A 17,540-nucleotide genomic window follows, 5' to 3' on the forward strand; every position below is an offset into this window, starting at 1 on the left:
TAAGCCCAGGTCAGCACACACGCACATCCTACACGGACTGCTAAGGTCAGCAGTCACATCCCACCCAGACAGTTAAGCCCAGGTCAGCACACACGCACATCCTACACGACTGCTATGGTCAGCAGTCACATCCCACCCTGACAGTTACGCCCAGGTCAGCAGTCACATCCCACCCAGACAGTTAAGCCAAGGTCAGCACACACGCACATCCTACACGACTGCTAAGGTCAGCAGTCACATCCCACCCAGACAGTTAAGCCCAGGTTAGCACACACGCACATCCTACACAGACTGCTAAGGTCAGCAGTCACATCCCACCCAGACAGTTAAGCCCAGGTCAGCACACACGCACATCCTACACGACTGCTAAGGTCAGCAGTCACATCCCACCCAGACAGTTAAGCCCAGGTCAGCACACACGCACATCCTACACGGACTGTTAAGGTCAGCAGTCACATCCCACCCAGACAGTTAAGCCAAGGTCAGCACACACGCACATCCTACACGACTGCTAAGGTCAGCAGTCACATCCCACCCAGACAGTTAAGCCAAGGTCAGCACACACGCACATCCTACACAGACTGTTAAGGTCAGCAGTCACATCCCACCCAGACAGTTAAGCCAAGGTCAGCACACACGCACATCCTACACGACTGCTAAGGTCAGCAGTCACATCCCACCCAGACAGTTAAGCCCAGGTCAGCACACACGCACATCCTACACGACTGCTAAGGTCAGCAGTCAGCCCACCCTGACAAGGACCGCTGGCAGGGCAGGGCTCGACCGGCCGCCTCAGAGCCAGATGGACAACTAAGCCAATCATGCCACCGAGGAACGGACAGTTGTGTTATATTTGGAAGTTATATTTATATTCCACGTGTTAAAAATATTGTTTATTCATTTTTCCGCGTTACTTTTGTTCTTAAAGTTGTTAAATCACATCCCATATATTTATATTTCGTTGAAAACGAGAGAAAGGTTTAGATTTATGATTGAGGGGACGAATCTTTTCAATATTCCTCATGTTTTTCTTCACAGAAGCAGGAAGATTAAAACTAACTCTCTAAAGTGCATTATTCCTTATTATTTGGGTCTAATGCCTAGTGATGTATTTCATAAGGTCTCGCCTCAAATTCTTAAAGATAAATTCTTCTGTGTAGCACCTGATTATTTCCCCTAATGGTGAGGTGGTAGGTGACATGGATGAATGACATACATTGGGTATTAATGGGGTCCTGTATAATGGGGTCCTGTATAATGGGGTCCTGTATAATGGGGTCCTGTATAATGGGGTCCTGTATAATGGGGTCCAGTATAACGGGATATTAATGGGGCCCAGTATAACGGGATATTAATGGGGTCCAGTATAACGGGATATTAATGGGGTCCAGTATAACGGGATATTAATGGGGTCCAGTATAACGGGATATTAATGGGGTCCAGTATAACGGGATATTAATGGGGTCCAGTATAACGGGATATTAATGGGGTAGCAAATTAAGACTGACATGTTGGCAGTTTATGTTCCTCTGGTTGCTGCCATTCCTGTTGTAGGGTAATTCTGTCCAGCTTCTACATTGGTCCGAGGTCTTAAAAGTGGGTAGAGTGTAACTGTGTACTAGCCGCTTATTGATCCCTGGTCTAGATTTCTTGATATGAAGCACTTCACTGATGTCTAATCTTCTGTTGTCATTGTATCTATCAAATATTTCGGTGTTGCTCGTCAAAATATTCCTGTGTACCTGTTGCTGACACTGGTGTTGATCTTTGGTCAACACTGATCATACATGATCCGTCAGTCATCACTGTTCATAAATGATCCGTCAGCCAACACTGTTCATACATGACCGTCAGTTAACACTGTTCATACATGACCGTCAGTTAACACTGTTCATACATGACCGTCAGTTAACACTGTTCATACATGACCGTCAGTTAACACTGTTCATACATGACCGTCAGTTAACACTGTTCATACATGACCGTCAGTCATCACTGTTCATACATGATCCGTCAGTCATCACTGTTCATACATGATCCGTCAGTCATCACCGATCATACATGATCCGTCAGTCATCACCGATCATACATGATCCGTCAGTCATCATTGTTTATACATGATCCGTCAGTCATCACTGTTCATACATGATCCGTCAGTCATCATTGTTCATACATGATCCGTCATTCATCACAGATCATACATGATCCGTCAGTCATCATTGTTCATACATGATCCGTCAGTCATCAATTCATACATGATCCGTCAGTCATCACTGTTCATACATGATCCGTCAGTCATCACCGATCATACATAATCCGTCAGTCATCATTGCTCATACTTGAACCATCAGTCATCATTGCTCATACATGAACCATCAGTCATCCTTGTTCATACATGATCCGTCAGTCATCATTGCTCATACATGAACCGTCAGTCATCACCGATCATACATGATCCGTCAGTCATCATTGCTCATACTTGAACCATCAGTCATCATTGCTCATACATGAACCATCAGTCATCCTTGTTCATACATGATCCGTCAGTCATCACTGTTCATACATGATCCGTCAGTCATCACTGTTCATACATGATCCGTCAGTCATCACTGTTCATACATGATCCGTCAGTCATCACTGATCATACATAACACTGTTCATATATGAACAGTCAGTCAACATTGTTCATATATGAACCGTCAGTTAACACTGTTCATACATGAACCGTCAGTTAATACTGTTAATATATGAACAGTCAGTCAACACTGTTCATACATGAACCGTCAGTTCATGTATACCGAACCATAACACTGTTCATATATGAACAGTCAGTCAACATTGTTCATATATGAACCGTCAGTTAACACTGTTCATACATGAACCGTCAGTTAATACTGTTAATATATGAACAGTCAGTCAACACTGTTCATACATGAACCGTCAGTTAACACTGTTAATATATGAACAGTCAGTCAACACTGTTCATACATGATCCGTCAGTCATCACTGTTCATACATGATCCGTCAGTCATCCCTGTTCATACATGATCCGTAGTCATCACTGTTCATACATGATCCGTCAGTCATCACTGTTCATACATGATCCGTCAGTCATCACTCTTCATACATGACCGTCAGTCAACACTGTTCATATATGAAACGTCAATCAACACTGTTTATATATGAACAGTCAGTCAACACTGTTCATATATGAACAGTCAGTCAACACTGTTCATATATGAACAGTCAGTCAACACTGTTCATATATGAACCGTCAGTTAACACTGTTCATACATGAACCGTCAGTTAACACTGTTAATATATGAACAGTCAGTCAACACTGTTCATACATGAACAGTCAGTCAACACTGTTCATACATGAACCGTCAGTTAATACTGTTAATATATGAACAGTTAACACTGTTCATACATGACCGTCAGTTAACACTTCATACATGACCGTCAGTTAACACTGTTCATACATGACCATCAGTTAACACTGTTCATACATGACCGTCAGTTAACACTGTTTATACATGACCGTCAGTTAACACTGTTCACACATGACATTCAGTTAACACTTCATACATGGCCGTCAGTTAACACTTCATACATGACCGTCAGTTAACACTTCATACATGAACCGTCAGTCAACATTGTTCATACATGACCGTCAGTCAACACTGTTCATACATGAAACGTCAGTCCACACTGTTCATACATGACCGTCAGTCAACACTGTTCATACAGGACCGTCAGTTAACACTTCACACATGACCGTCAGTCAACACTGTTCATACATGAGCCGTCAGTTAACACTGTTCATACATAAACCGTCAGTCAACACTGTTCATACATGAACCGTCAGTCAACATTGTTCATACATGACAGTCAGTCAACATTGTTCATACATGAAACGTTAGTCCACACTGTTCATACATGACCGTCAGTCAACACTGTTCATGCATGAACAGTCAGTCATCACTGTTCATACATGACCGTCAGTCAACACTGTTCATACATGAACCGTCAGTCAACATTGTTCATTCATCAATCGTCAGTCAACACTGTTCATACATGAACCGTCAGTCATCACTGTATATACGTGACCTGTCAGTCATCACTGTTCATACATGACCGTCAGTCATCACTGTTCATACATGATCCGTCAGTCATCATTGCTCATACTTGAACCATCAGCCATCATTGCTCATACATGAACCATCAGTCATCATTGTTCATACATGATCCGTCAGTCATCACTCTTCATACATGATCCGTCAGTCATCACTGTTCATACATGATCCGTCAGTCATCACTGTTCATACATGATCCGTCAGTCATCACTGTTCATACATGATTCGTCAGTCATCACTGTTCATACATGATCCGTCAGTCATCACTGTTCATACATGATCCGTAAGTCATCACCGATCATTCATGATCCGTCAGTCATCACTGTTCATACATGATGCGTTAGTCATCACTGTTCATACATGACTGTCAGTCAACACTGTTCATATATGAACAGTCAGTCAACACTGTTCATATATGAAACGTCAGTCAACACTGTTCATATATGAACAGTCAGTCAACACTGTTCATATATGAACCGTCAGTTAACACTGTTCATACATGAACCGTCAGTTAACACTGTTAATATATGAACAGTCAGTCAACACTGTTCATATATGAACAGTCAGTCAACACTGTTCATACATGAACCGTCAGTTAACACTGTTCATACATGACCGTCAGTTAACACTTCATACATTTCCGTCAGTTAACACTGTTCATACATGACCATCAGTTAACACTGTTCATACATGACCATCAGTCAACACTGTTCATACATGAACCGTCAGTCAACACTGTTCATACATGACCATCAGTTAACACTGTTCATACATGACCGTCAGTTAACACTGTTAATACATGATCATCAATCAACACTGTTCATACATGAACCGTCAGTCAACACTGTTCATACATGACCGTCAGTCGACACAGTTCATACATGAACTGTTAGTACTCAAATTGTATGACAGTTGGAATGTAGATAATCACAATCGAGTAAGCCTCTGCCGTCATTCTCTACAGAGAGCTGGTACTCGCCGTATTGGTGGCAAGCCAGTATTTTCACAGACCCACAGTAGGTAGGACCTCTGCAGGCCAGATTTATAACTTGTTACCTTACGCAATAAACTGCTGAAGTGATCAACTGTTTATTCTCTTCCAAACAACCAATCATGGAACCAGACATAGGAATATGTACAGGTGACATTGACAGTCTGCCAACGTTATTAACTTGTTTACGTAGCTGCTGACAGAGATTTTCACTTTCACACAATTTGGCTCTTAGGTCTTCAATCTCTGAGATATCCCTGCACAACTGTGGCCATGTCTGAGTCTTCACAGGTAATCCAGCCACTAGTAGCCTTCTCTGCCAATATCATAGTGTTTTTAGCTGTTAGCATTTCCACAGCTTCTTGTAATGCTTTAATTCGGTTTCGCATATTGTTGATTTCTGAAGAAAGCATCTGGTTCTCGTGATACATAACATTGACAGCCTCGGAGCCATCTTCACCTACAACCCGTTTACCCTCTTTGTATTCCATCAATTCAATGCGAAGCTGCTGAATTTCCTGCCTCAATATAGCAATTGCCTTCCTAGCCTTATCTTGATTAACCATTACCTTGTTCTTAATGTTGCGTGCACGATTAGCATATTTTAAAGAGTTGAGGGTCTTTAAAATATGTCTTGTGGGTCCACACGACCCACAACCGTTGTGTGGACCCACAACCGTCGTGGGGGACCCACAACCGTCGTGTGGACCCACAACCGTCGTGGGGGACCCACAACCGTCGTGGGGACACACAACCGTCGTGGGGAGCCCACAACCGTCGTGGGGAGCCCACAACCGTCGTGGGGAGCCCACAACCGTCGTGTGGAGCCCACAACCGTCGTGGGGAGCCCACAACGGTCGTGGGGACTCACAACCGTCGTGGGGACTCACAACCGTCGTGAGGACCCACAACCGTCGTGTGGAGCCCACAACCGTCGTGGGGACTCACAACCGTCGTGTGGAGCCCACAACCGTCGTGGGGAGCCCACAACCGTCGTGGGGAGCCCACAACCGTCGTGGGGAGCCCACAACCGTCGTGGGGAGCCCACAACCGTCGTGGGGAGCCCACAACCGTCGTGTGGAGCCCACAACCGTCGTGGGGAGCCCACAACGGTCGTGGGGACTCACAACCGTCGTGGGGACTCACAACCGTCGTGAGGACCCACAACCGTCGTGTGGAGCCCACAACCGTCGTGGGGACTCACAACCGTCGTGTGGAGCCCACAACCGTCGTGGGGGAGCCCACAACCGTCGTGGGGGAGCCCACAACCGTCGTGGGGGAGCCCACAACCGTCGTGGGGGAGCCCACAACCGTCGTGGGGAGCCCACAACCGTCGTGGGGGAGCCCACAACCGTCGTGAGGGAGCCCACAACCGTCGTGGGGGAGCCCACAACCGTCGTGGGGGAGACCACAACCGTCGTGGGGAGCCCACAACCGTCGTGGGGGAGCCCACAACCGTCGTGGGGGAGCCCACAACCGTCGTGGGGAGCCCGCAACCGTCGTGGGGGAGCCCACAACCGTCGTGGGGGAGCCCACAACCGTCGTGTGGACTCACAACCGTCGTGGGGAGCCCACAACCGTCGTGTGGAGCCCACAACCATCGTGGGGACTCACAACCGTCGTGTGGAGCCCACAACGGTCGTGGGGAGCCCACAACCGTCATGGGGGCCCACAACCGTCGTGTGGACCCACAACCGTCGTGGGGAGCCCACAACCGTCGTGGGGAGCCCACAACCGTCGTGGAGAGCCCACAACCGTCGTGTGGAGCCCACAACCGACGTGGGGGCCCACAACCGTCGTGGGGACCCACAACCGTCGTGTGGAGCCCACAACCGTCGTGTGGACCCACAACAGTCGTGGGGGCCCACAACCGTTGTGGAGGGCCCACAACCGTCGTGTGGACCCACAACCGTCGTGTGGACCCACAACCGTCGTGTGGAGCCCACAACCGTCGTGGGGGCCCACAACCGTCGTGTGGAGCCCACAACCGTCTTGTGGACCCACAACCGTCGTGGGGGCCCACAACCGTCGTGTGGACCCTCAACCGTCGTGGGGGCCCACAACCGTCGTGGAGGGCCCACAACCGTTGTGTGGACCCTCAACCGTCGTGGGGGCCCACAACCGTCGTGGGGGCCCACAACCGTCGTGGGGGCCCACAACCGTCGTGGAGGGCCCACAACCGTCATGTGGACCCACAACCGTCGTGTGGACCCTCAACCGTCGTGGGGGCCCACAACCGTCGTGGAGGGCCCACAACCGTTGTGTGGACCCTCAACCGTCATGTGGACCCACAACCGTCGTGTGGAACCCACAACCGTCGTGGGGGCCCACAACCGTCGAGGAGGGCCCACAACCGTCATGTGGACCCACAACCGTCGTGTGGACCCACAACCGTCGTGGGGGCCCACAACCGTCGTGGACGGCCCACAACCGTCGTGTGGACACACAACCGTCGTTGGGCCCACAACCGTCGTGGAGGCCCACAACCGTCGTGGAGGGCCCACAACCGTCGTGTGGACCCACAACCGTCGTGGGGGAGCCCACAACCGTCGTGGGGAGCCCACAACCGTTGTGGGGAGCCCACAACCGTCGTGGGGGAGCCCACAACCGTCGTGGGGGAGCCCACAACCGTCGTGGGGGAGCCCACAACCGTCGTGGGGAGCCCACAACCGTCGTGGGGGAGCCCACAACCGTCGTGGGGGAGCCCACAACCGTCGTGGGGGAGCCCACAACCGTCGTGGGGGAGCCCACAATCGTCGTGGGGAGCCCACAACCGTCGTGGGGGAGCACACAACCGTCGTGGGGGAGCCCACAACCGTCGTGGGGGAGCCCACAACCGTCGTGGGGAGCCCGCAACCGTCGTGGGGGAGCCCACAACCGTCGTGTGGAGCCCACAACCGTCGTGGGGACTCGCAACCGTCGTGTGGAGCCCACAACGGTCGTGGGGAGCCCACAACCGTCATGGGGGCCCACAACCGTCGTGTGGACCCACAACCGTCGTGGGGAGCCCACAACCGTCGTGGGGAGCCCACAACCGTCGTGGAGAGCCCACAACCGTCGTGTGGAGCCCACAACCGTCGTGGGGACCCACAACCGTCGTGTGGAGCCCACAACCGTCGTGGGGGCCCACAACCGTCGTGTGGACCCACAACCGTCGTGTGGACCCACAACCGTCGTGGGGGCCCACAACCGTTGTGGAGGGCCCACAACCGTCGTGTGGACCCACAACCGTCGTGTGGACCCACAACCGTCGTGTGGAGCCCACAACCGTCGTGGGGGCCCACAACCGTCGTGTGGAGCCCACAACCGTCTTGTGGACCCACAACCGTCGTGGGGGCCCACAACCGTCGTGTGAACCCTCAACCGTCGTGGGGGCCCACAACCGTCGTGGAGGGCCCACAACCGTTGTGTGGACCCTCAACCGTCGTGGGGGCCCACAACCGTCGTGGGGGCCCACAACCGTCGTGGGGGCCCACAACTGTCGTGGAGGGCCCACAACCGTCATGTGGACCCACAACCGTCGTGTGGAACCCAAAACCGTCGTGGGGGCCCACAACCGTCGTGGAGTGTCCACAACCGTCGTGTGGACCCACAACCGTCGTGGGGGCCCACAACCGTCGTGGACGGCCCACAACCGTCGTGTGGACACACAACCGTCGTGGGGGCCCACAACCGTCGTGGAGGCCCACAACCGTCGTGGAGGGCCCACAACCGTCGTGTGGACCCACAACCGTCGTGGGGGAGCCCACAACCGTCGTGGGGAGCCCACAACCGTCGTGGGGAGCCCACAACCGTCGTGGGGGAGCCCACAACCGTCGTGGGGGAGCCCACAACCGTCGTGGGGGAGCCCACAACCGTCGTGGGGAGCCCACAACCGTCGTGGGGGAGTCCACAACCGTCGTGGGGGAGCCCACAACCGTCGTGGGGGAGCCCACAACCGTCGTAGGGGAGCCCACAACCGTCGTGGGGAGCCCACAACCGTCGTGGGGGAGCCCACAACCGTCGTGGAGGAGCCCACAACCGTCGTGGGGGAGCCCACAACCGTCGTGGGGAGCCCGCAACCGTCATGGGGGAGCCCACAACCGTCGTGGGGGAGCCCACAACCGTCGTGGGGGAGCCCACAACCGTCGTGTGGAGCCCACAACCGTCGTGGGGACTCACTACCGTCGTGTGGAGCCCACAACGGTCGTGGGGAGCCCACAACCGTCATGGGGGCGCACAACCGTCGTGTGGACCCACAACCGTCGTGGGGAGCCCACAACCGTCGTGGGGAGCCCACAACCGTCGTGGAGAGCCCACAACCGTCTTGTGGAGCCCACAACCGTCGTGGGGACCCACAACCGTCGTGTGGAGCCCACAACCGTCGTGGGGGCCCACAACCGTCGTGTGGACCCACAACCGTCGTGTGGACCCACAACCGTCGTGGGGGGCCCACAACCGTTGTGGAGGGCCCACAACCGTCGTGTGGACCCACAACCGTCGTGTGGACCCACAACCGTCGTGTGGAGCCCACAACCGTCGTGTGGACCCACAACCGTCGTGTGGACCCACAACCGTCGTGGGGGCCCACAACCGTTGTGGAGGGCCCACAACCGTCGTGTGGACCTACAACCGTCGTGTGGACCCACAACCGTCGTGTGGAGCCCACAACCGTCGTGGGGGCCCACAACCGTCGTGTGGAGCCCACAACCGTCTTGTGGACCCACAACCGTCGTGGGGGCCCACAACCGTCGTGTGGACCCTCAACCGTCGTGGGGGCCCACAACCGTCGTGGAGGGCCCACAACCGTTGTGTTGACCCTCAACCGTCGTGGGGGCCCACAACCGTCGTGGGGGCCCACAACCGTCGTGGGGGCCCACAACCGTCGTGGAGGGCCCACAACCGTCATGTGGACCCACAACCGTCGTGTGGAGCCCACAACCGTCGTGGGGACTCACAACCGTCGTGTGGAGCCCACAACGGTCGTGGGGACTCACAACCGTCGTGGGGAGCCCACAATTACGTCGTGTGGAGCCCACAACCGTCGTGGGGACTCACAACCGTCGTGGGGAGCCCACAACCGTCGTGTGGAGACCACAACCGTCGTGGGGACTCACAACCGTCGTGTGGAGCCAACAACGGTCGTGGGGAGCCCACAACCGTCATGGGGGCCCACAACCGTCGTGTGGACCCACAACCGTCGTGGGGAGCCCACAACCGTCGTGGGGAGCCCACAACCGTCGTGGAGAGCCCACAACCGTCGCGTGGAGCCCACAACCGTCGTGGGGACCCACAACCGTCGTGTGGAGCCCACAACCGTCGTGAGGGCCCACAACCGTCGTGTGGACCCACAACCGTCGTGTGGACCCACAACCGTCGTGGGGGCCCACAACCGTTGTGGAGGGCCCACAACCGTCGTGTGGACCCACAACCGTCGTGTGTACCCACAACCGTCGTGTGGAGCCCACAACCGTCGTGGGGGCCCACAACCGTCGTGTGGAGCCCACAACCGTCCTGTGGACCCACAACCGTCGTGGGGGCCCACAACCGTCATGGGGGCCCACAACCGTCGTGTGGACCCTCAACCGTCGTGGGGGCCCACAACCGTCGTGGAGGGCCCACAACCGTTGTGTGGACCCTCAACCGTCGTGGGGGCCCACAACCGTCGTGGGGGCCCACAACCGTCGTGGGGGACCACAACCGTCGTGGAGGGCCCACAACCGTCATGTGGACCCACAACCGTCGTGTGGAACCCAAAACCGTCGTGGGGGCCCACAACCGTCGTGGAGGGTCCACAACCGTCGTGTGGACCCACAACCGTCGTGGGGGCCCACAACCGTCGTGGACGGCCCACAACCGTTGTGTGGACCCTCAACCGTCGTGGGGGCCCACAACCGTCGTAGGGGCCCACAACCGTCGTGGGGGCCCACAACCGTCGTGGAGCGCCCACAACCGTCATGTGGACCCACAACCGTCGAGTGGAACCCAAAACCGTCGTGGTGGCCCACAACCGTCGTGGAGTGTCCACAACCGTCGTGTGGACCCACAACCGTCGTGGGGGCCCACAACCGTCGTGGACGGCCCACAACCGTCGTGTGGACACACAACCGTCGTGGGGGCCCACAACCGTCGTGGAGGCCCACAACCGTCGTGGAGGGCCCACAACCGTCGTGTGGACCCACAACCGTCGTGGGGGAGCCCACAACCGTCGTGGGGAGCCCACAACCGTCGTGGGGAGCCCACAACCGTCGTGGGGGAGCCCACAACCGTCGTGGGGGAGCCCACAACCGTCGTGGGGGAGCCCACAACCGTCGTGGGGAGCCCACAACCGTCGTGGGGGAGTCCACAACCGTCGTGGGGGAGCCCACAACCGTCGTGGGGGAGCCCACAACCGTCGTGGGGGAGCCCACAACCGTCGTGGGGAGCCCACAACCGTCGTGGGGGAGCCCACAACCGTCGTGGGGGAGCCCACAACCGTCGTGGGGGAGCCCACAACCGTCGTGGGGAGCCCGCAACCGTCATGGGGGAGCCCACAACCGTCGTGAGGAGCCCACAACCGTCGTGGGGACTCACAACCGTCGTGTGGAGCCCACAACGTTCGTGGGGAGCCCACAACCGTCATGGGGGCGCACAACCGTCGTGTGGACCCACAACCGTCGTGGGGAGCCCACAACCGTCGTGGGGAGCCCACAACCGTCGTGGAGAGCCCACAACCGTCGTGTGGAGCCCACAACCGTCGTGGGGACCCACAACCGTCGTGTGGAGCCCACAACCGTCGTGGGGGCCCACAACCGTCGTGTGGACCCACAACCGTCGTGTGGACCCACAACCGTCGTGGGGGGCCCACAACCGTTGTGGAGGGCCCACAACCGTCGTGTGGACCCACAACCGTCGTGTGGACCCACAACCGTCGTGTGGAGCCCACAACCGTCGTGTGGACCCACAACCGTCGTGTGGACCCACAACCGTCGTGGGGGCCCACAACCGTTGTGGAGGGCCCACAACCGTCGTGTGGACCCACAACCGTCGTGTGGACCCACAACCGTCGTGTGGAGCCCACAACCGTCGTGGGGGCCCACAACCGTCGTGTGGAGCCCACAACCGTCTTGTGGACCCACAACCGTCGTGGGGGCCCACAACCGTCGTGTGGACCCTCAACCGTCGTGGGGGCCCACAACCGTCGTGGAGGGCACACAACCGTTGTGTGGACCCTCAACCGTCGTGGGGGCCCACAACCGTCGTGGGGGCCCACAACCGTCGTGGGGGCCCACAACCGTCGTGGAGGGCCCACAACCGTCATGTGGACCCACAACCGTCGTGTGGAGCCCACAACCGTCGTGGGGACTCACAACCGTCGTGTGGAGCCCACAACGGTCGTGGGGACTCACAACCGTCGTGGGGAGCCCACAATTACGTCGTGTGGAGCCCACAACCGTCGTGGGGACTCACAACCGTCGTGGGGAGCCCACAACCGTCGTGTGGAGACCACAACCGTCGTGGGGACTCACAACCGTCGTGTGGAGCCAACAACGGTCGTGGGGAGCCCACAACCGTCATGGGGGCCCACAACCGTCGTGTGGACCCACAACCGTCGTGGGGAGCCCACAACAGTCGTGGGGAGCCCACAACCGTCGTGGAGAGCCCACAACCGTCACGTGGAGCCCACAACCGTCGTGGGGACCCACAACCGTCGTGTGGAGCCCACAACCGTCGTGAGGGCCCACAACCGTCGTGTGGACCCACAACCGTCGTGTGGACCCACAACCGTCGTGGGGGCCCACAACCGTTGTGGAGGGCCCACAACCGTCGTGTGGACCCACAACCGTCGTGTGTACCCACAACCGTCGTGTGGAGCCCACAACCGTCGTGGGGGCCCACAACCGTCGTGTGGAGCCCACAACCGTCCTGTGGACCCACAACCGTCGTGGGGGCCCACAACCGTCGTGGGGGCCCACAACCGTCGTGTGGACCCTCAACCGTCGTGGGGGCCCACAACCGTCGTGGAGGGCCCACAACCGTTGTGTGGACCCTCAACCGTCGTGGGGGCCCACAACCGTCGTGGGGGCCCACAACCGTCGTGGGGGCCCACAACCGTCGTGGAGGGCCCATAACCGTCATGTGGACCCACAACCGTCGTGTGGAACCCAAAACCGTCGTGGGGGCCCACAACCGTCGTGGAGGGTCCACAACCGTCGTGTGGACCCACAACCGTCGTGGGGGCCCACAACCGTCGTGGACGGCCCACAACCGTTGTGTGGACCCTCAACCGTCGTGGGGGCCCACAACCGTCGTAGGGGCCCACAACCTTCGTGGGGGCCCACAACCGTCGTGGAGGGCCCACAACCGTCATGTGGACCCACAACCGTCGAGTGGAACCCAAAACCGTCGTGGGGGCCCACAACCGTCGTGGAGTGTCCACAACCGTCGTGTGGACCCACAACCGTCGTGGGGGCCCACAACCGTCGTGGACGGCCCACAACCGTCGTGTGGACACACAACCGTCGTGGGGGCCCACAACCGTCGTGGAGGCCCACAACCGTCGTGGAGGGCCCACAACCGTCGTGTGGACCCACAACCGTCGTGGGGGAGCCCACAACCGTCGTGGGGAGCCCACAACCGTCGTGGGGAGCCCACAACCGTCGTGGGGGAGCCCACAACCGTCGTGGGGGAGCCCACAACCGTCGTGGGGGAGCCCACAACCGTCGTGGGGAGCCCACAACCGTCGTGGGGGAGTCCACAACCGTCGTGGGGGAGCCCACAACCGTCGTGGGGGAGCCCACAACCGTCGTGGGGACTCACAACCGTCGTGTGGAGCCCACAACCGTCGTGGGGACTCACAACCGTCGTGTGGAGCCCACAACGGTCGTGGGGACTCACAACCGTCGTGGGGAGCCCACAATTACGTCGTGTGGAGCCCACAACCGTCGTGGGGACTCACAACCGTCGTGTGGAGCCCACAACCGTCGTGTGGAGACCACAACCGTCGTGGGGACTCACAACCGTCGTGTGGAGCCAACAACGGTCGTGGGGAGCCCACAACCGTCATGGGGGCCCACAACCGTCGTGTGGACCCACAACCGTCGTGGGGAGCCCACAACCGTCGTGGGGAGCCCACAACCGTCGTGGAGAGCCCACAACCGTCGCGTGGAGCCCACAACCGTCGTGGGGACCCACAACCGTCGTGTGGAGCCCACAACCGTCGTGAGGGCCCACAACCGTCGTGTGGACCCACAACCGTCGTGTGGACCCACAACCGTCGTGGGGGCCCACAACCGTTGTGGAGGGCCCACAACCGTCGTGTGGACCCACAACCGTCGTGTGTACCCACAACCGTCGTGTGGAGCCCACAACCGTCGTGGGGGCCCACAACCGTCGTGTGGAGCCCACAACCGTCCTGTGGACCCACAACCGTCGTGGGGGCCCACAACCGTCGTGGGGGCCCACAACCGTCGTGTGGACCCTCAACCGTCGTGGGGGCCCACAACCGTCGTGGAGGGCCCACAACCGTTGTGTGGACCCTCAACCGTCGTGGGGGCCCACAACCGTCGTGGGGGCCCACAACCGTCGTGGGGGCCCACAACCGTCGTGGAGGGCCCACAACCGTCATGTGGACCCACAACCGTCGTGTGGAACCCAAAACCGTCGTGGGGGCCCACAACCGTCGTGGAGGGTCCACAACCGTCGTGTGGACCCACAACCGTCGTGGGGGCCCACAACCGTCGTGGACGGCCCACAACCGTCGTGTGGACACACGTCAACCGTCGTGGGGGCCCACAACCGTTGTGGAGGCCCACAACCGTCGTGGAGGGCCTACAACCGTCGTGTGGACCCACAACCGTCGTGGGGGAGCCCACAACCGTCGTGGGGAGCCCACAACCGTCGTGGGGAGCCCACAACCGTCGTGGGGGAGCCCACAACCGTCGTGGGGGAGCCAACAACCGTCGTGGGGAAGCCCACAACCGTCGTGGGGAGCCCACAACCGTCGTGGGGGAGCCCACAACCGTCGTGGGGGAGCCCACAACCGTCGTGGGGGAGCCCACAACCGTCGTGGGGGAGCCCACAACCGTCGTGGGGAGCCCACAACCGTCGTGGGGGAGCCCACAACCGTCGTGGGGAGCCCGCAACCGTCGTGGGGGAGCCCACAACCGTCGTGGGGGAGCCCACAACCGTCGTGGGGACTCACAACCGTCGTGGGGAGCCCACAACCGTCGTGTGGAGCCCACAACCGTCGTGGGGACTCACAACCGTCGTGTGGAGCCCACAACGGTCGTGGGGAGCCCACAACCGTCATGGGGGCCCACAACCGTCGTGTGGACCCACAACCGTCGTGGGGAGCCCACAACCGTCGTGGGGAGCCCACAACCGTCGTGGAGAGCCCACAACCGTCGTGTGGAGCCCACAACCGTCGTGGGGACCCACAACCGTCGTGTGGAGCCCACAACCGTCATGGGGGCCCACAACCGTCGTGTGGACCCACAACCGTCATGTGGACCCACAACCGTCGTGGGGGCCCACAACCGTTGTGGAGGGCCCACAACCGTCGTGTGGACCCACAACCGTCGTGTGGACCCACAACCGTCGTGTGGAGCCCACAACCGTCGTGGGGGCCCACAACCGTCGTGTGGAGCCCACAACCGTCTTGTGGACCCACAACCGTCGTGGGGGCCCACAACCGTCGTGTGGACCCTCAACCGTCGTGGGGGCCCACAACCGTCGTGGAGGGCCCACAACCGTTGTGTGGACCCTCAACCGTCGTGGGGGCCCACAACCGTCGTGGGGGCCCACAACCGTCGTGGGGGCCCACAACCGTCGTGGGGGCCCACAACCGTCGTGGAGGGCCCACAACCGTCATGTGGACCCACAACCGTCGTGTGGAGCCCACAACCGTCGTGGGGACTCACAACCGTCGTGTGGAGCCCACAACGGTTGTGGGGACTCACAACCGTCGTGGGGAGCCAACAACCGTCGTGTGGAGCCCACAACCGTCGTGGGGACTCACAACCGTCGTGGGGAGCCCACAACCGTCGTGTGGAGATCACATCCGTCGTGGGGACTCACAACCGTCGTGTGGAGCCCACAACGGTCGTGGGGAGCCCACAACCGTCATGGGGGCACACAACCGTCGTGTGGACCCACAACCGTCGTGGGGAGCCCACAACCGTCGTGGGGAGCCCACAACCATCGTGGAGAGCCCACAACCGTCGTGTGGAGCCCACAACCGTCGTGGGGACCCACAACCGTCGTGTGGAGCCCACAACCGTCGTGGGGGCCCACAACCGTCGTGTGGACCCACAACCGTCGTGTGGACCCACAACCGTCGTGGGGGCCCACAACCGTTGTGGAGGGCCCACAACCGTCGTATGGACCCACAACCGTGGTGTGGACCCACAACCATCGTGTGGAGCCCACAACCGTCGTGGGGGCCCACAACCGTCGTGTGGAGCCCACAACCGTCGTGGGGGCCCACAACCGTCGTGGAGGGCCCACAACCGTTGTGTGGACCCTCAACCGTCGTGGGGGCCCACAACCGTCGTGGGGGCCCACAACCGTCGTGTGGAGCCCACAACCGTCTTGTGGACCCACAACCGTCGTGGGGGCCCACAATCGTCGTGTGGACCCTCAACCGTCGTGGGGGCCCACAACCGTCGTGGAGGGCCCACAACCGTTGTGTGGACCCTCAACCGTCGTGGGGGCCCACAACCGTCGTGGGGGCCCACAACCGTCGTGGGGGCCCACAACCGTCGTGGAGGGCCCACAACCGTCATGTGGACCCACAACCGTCGTGTGGAGCCCACAACCGTCGTGGGGACTCACAACCGTCGTGTGGAGCCCACAACGGTCGTGGGGACTCACAACCGTCGTGGGGAGCCCACAATTACGTCGTGTGGAGCCCACAACCGTCGTGGGGACTCACAACCGTCGTGGGGAGCCCACAACCGTCGTGTGGAGACCACAACCGTCGTGGGGACTCACAACCGTCGTGTGGAGCCAACAACGGTCGTGGGGAGCCCACAACCGTCATGGGGGCCCACAACCGTCGTGTGGACCCACAACCGTCGTGGGGAGCCCACAACCGTCGTGGGGAGCCCACAACCGTCGTGGAGAGCCCACAACCGTCGCGTGGAGCCCACAACCGTCGTGGGGACCCACAACCGTCGTGTGGAGCCCACAACCGTCGTGAGGGCCCACAACCGTCGTGTGGACCCACAACCGTCGTGTGGACCCACAACCGTCGTGGGGGCCCACAACCGTTGTGGAGGGCCCACAACCGTCGTGTGGACCCACAACCGTCGTGTGTACCCACAACCGTCGTGTGGAGCCCACAACCGTCGTGGGGGCCCACAACCGTCGTGTGGAGCCCACAACCGTCCTGTGGACCCACAACCGTCGTGGGGGCCCACAACCGTCGTGGGGGCCCACAACCGTCGTGTGGA

The sequence above is a fragment of the Procambarus clarkii genome, chromosome 63 (genome assembly GCF_040958095.1).
Source record: "Procambarus clarkii isolate CNS0578487 chromosome 63, FALCON_Pclarkii_2.0, whole genome shotgun sequence".
Lineage (NCBI taxonomy): Eukaryota > Metazoa > Arthropoda > Malacostraca > Decapoda > Cambaridae > Procambarus > Procambarus clarkii.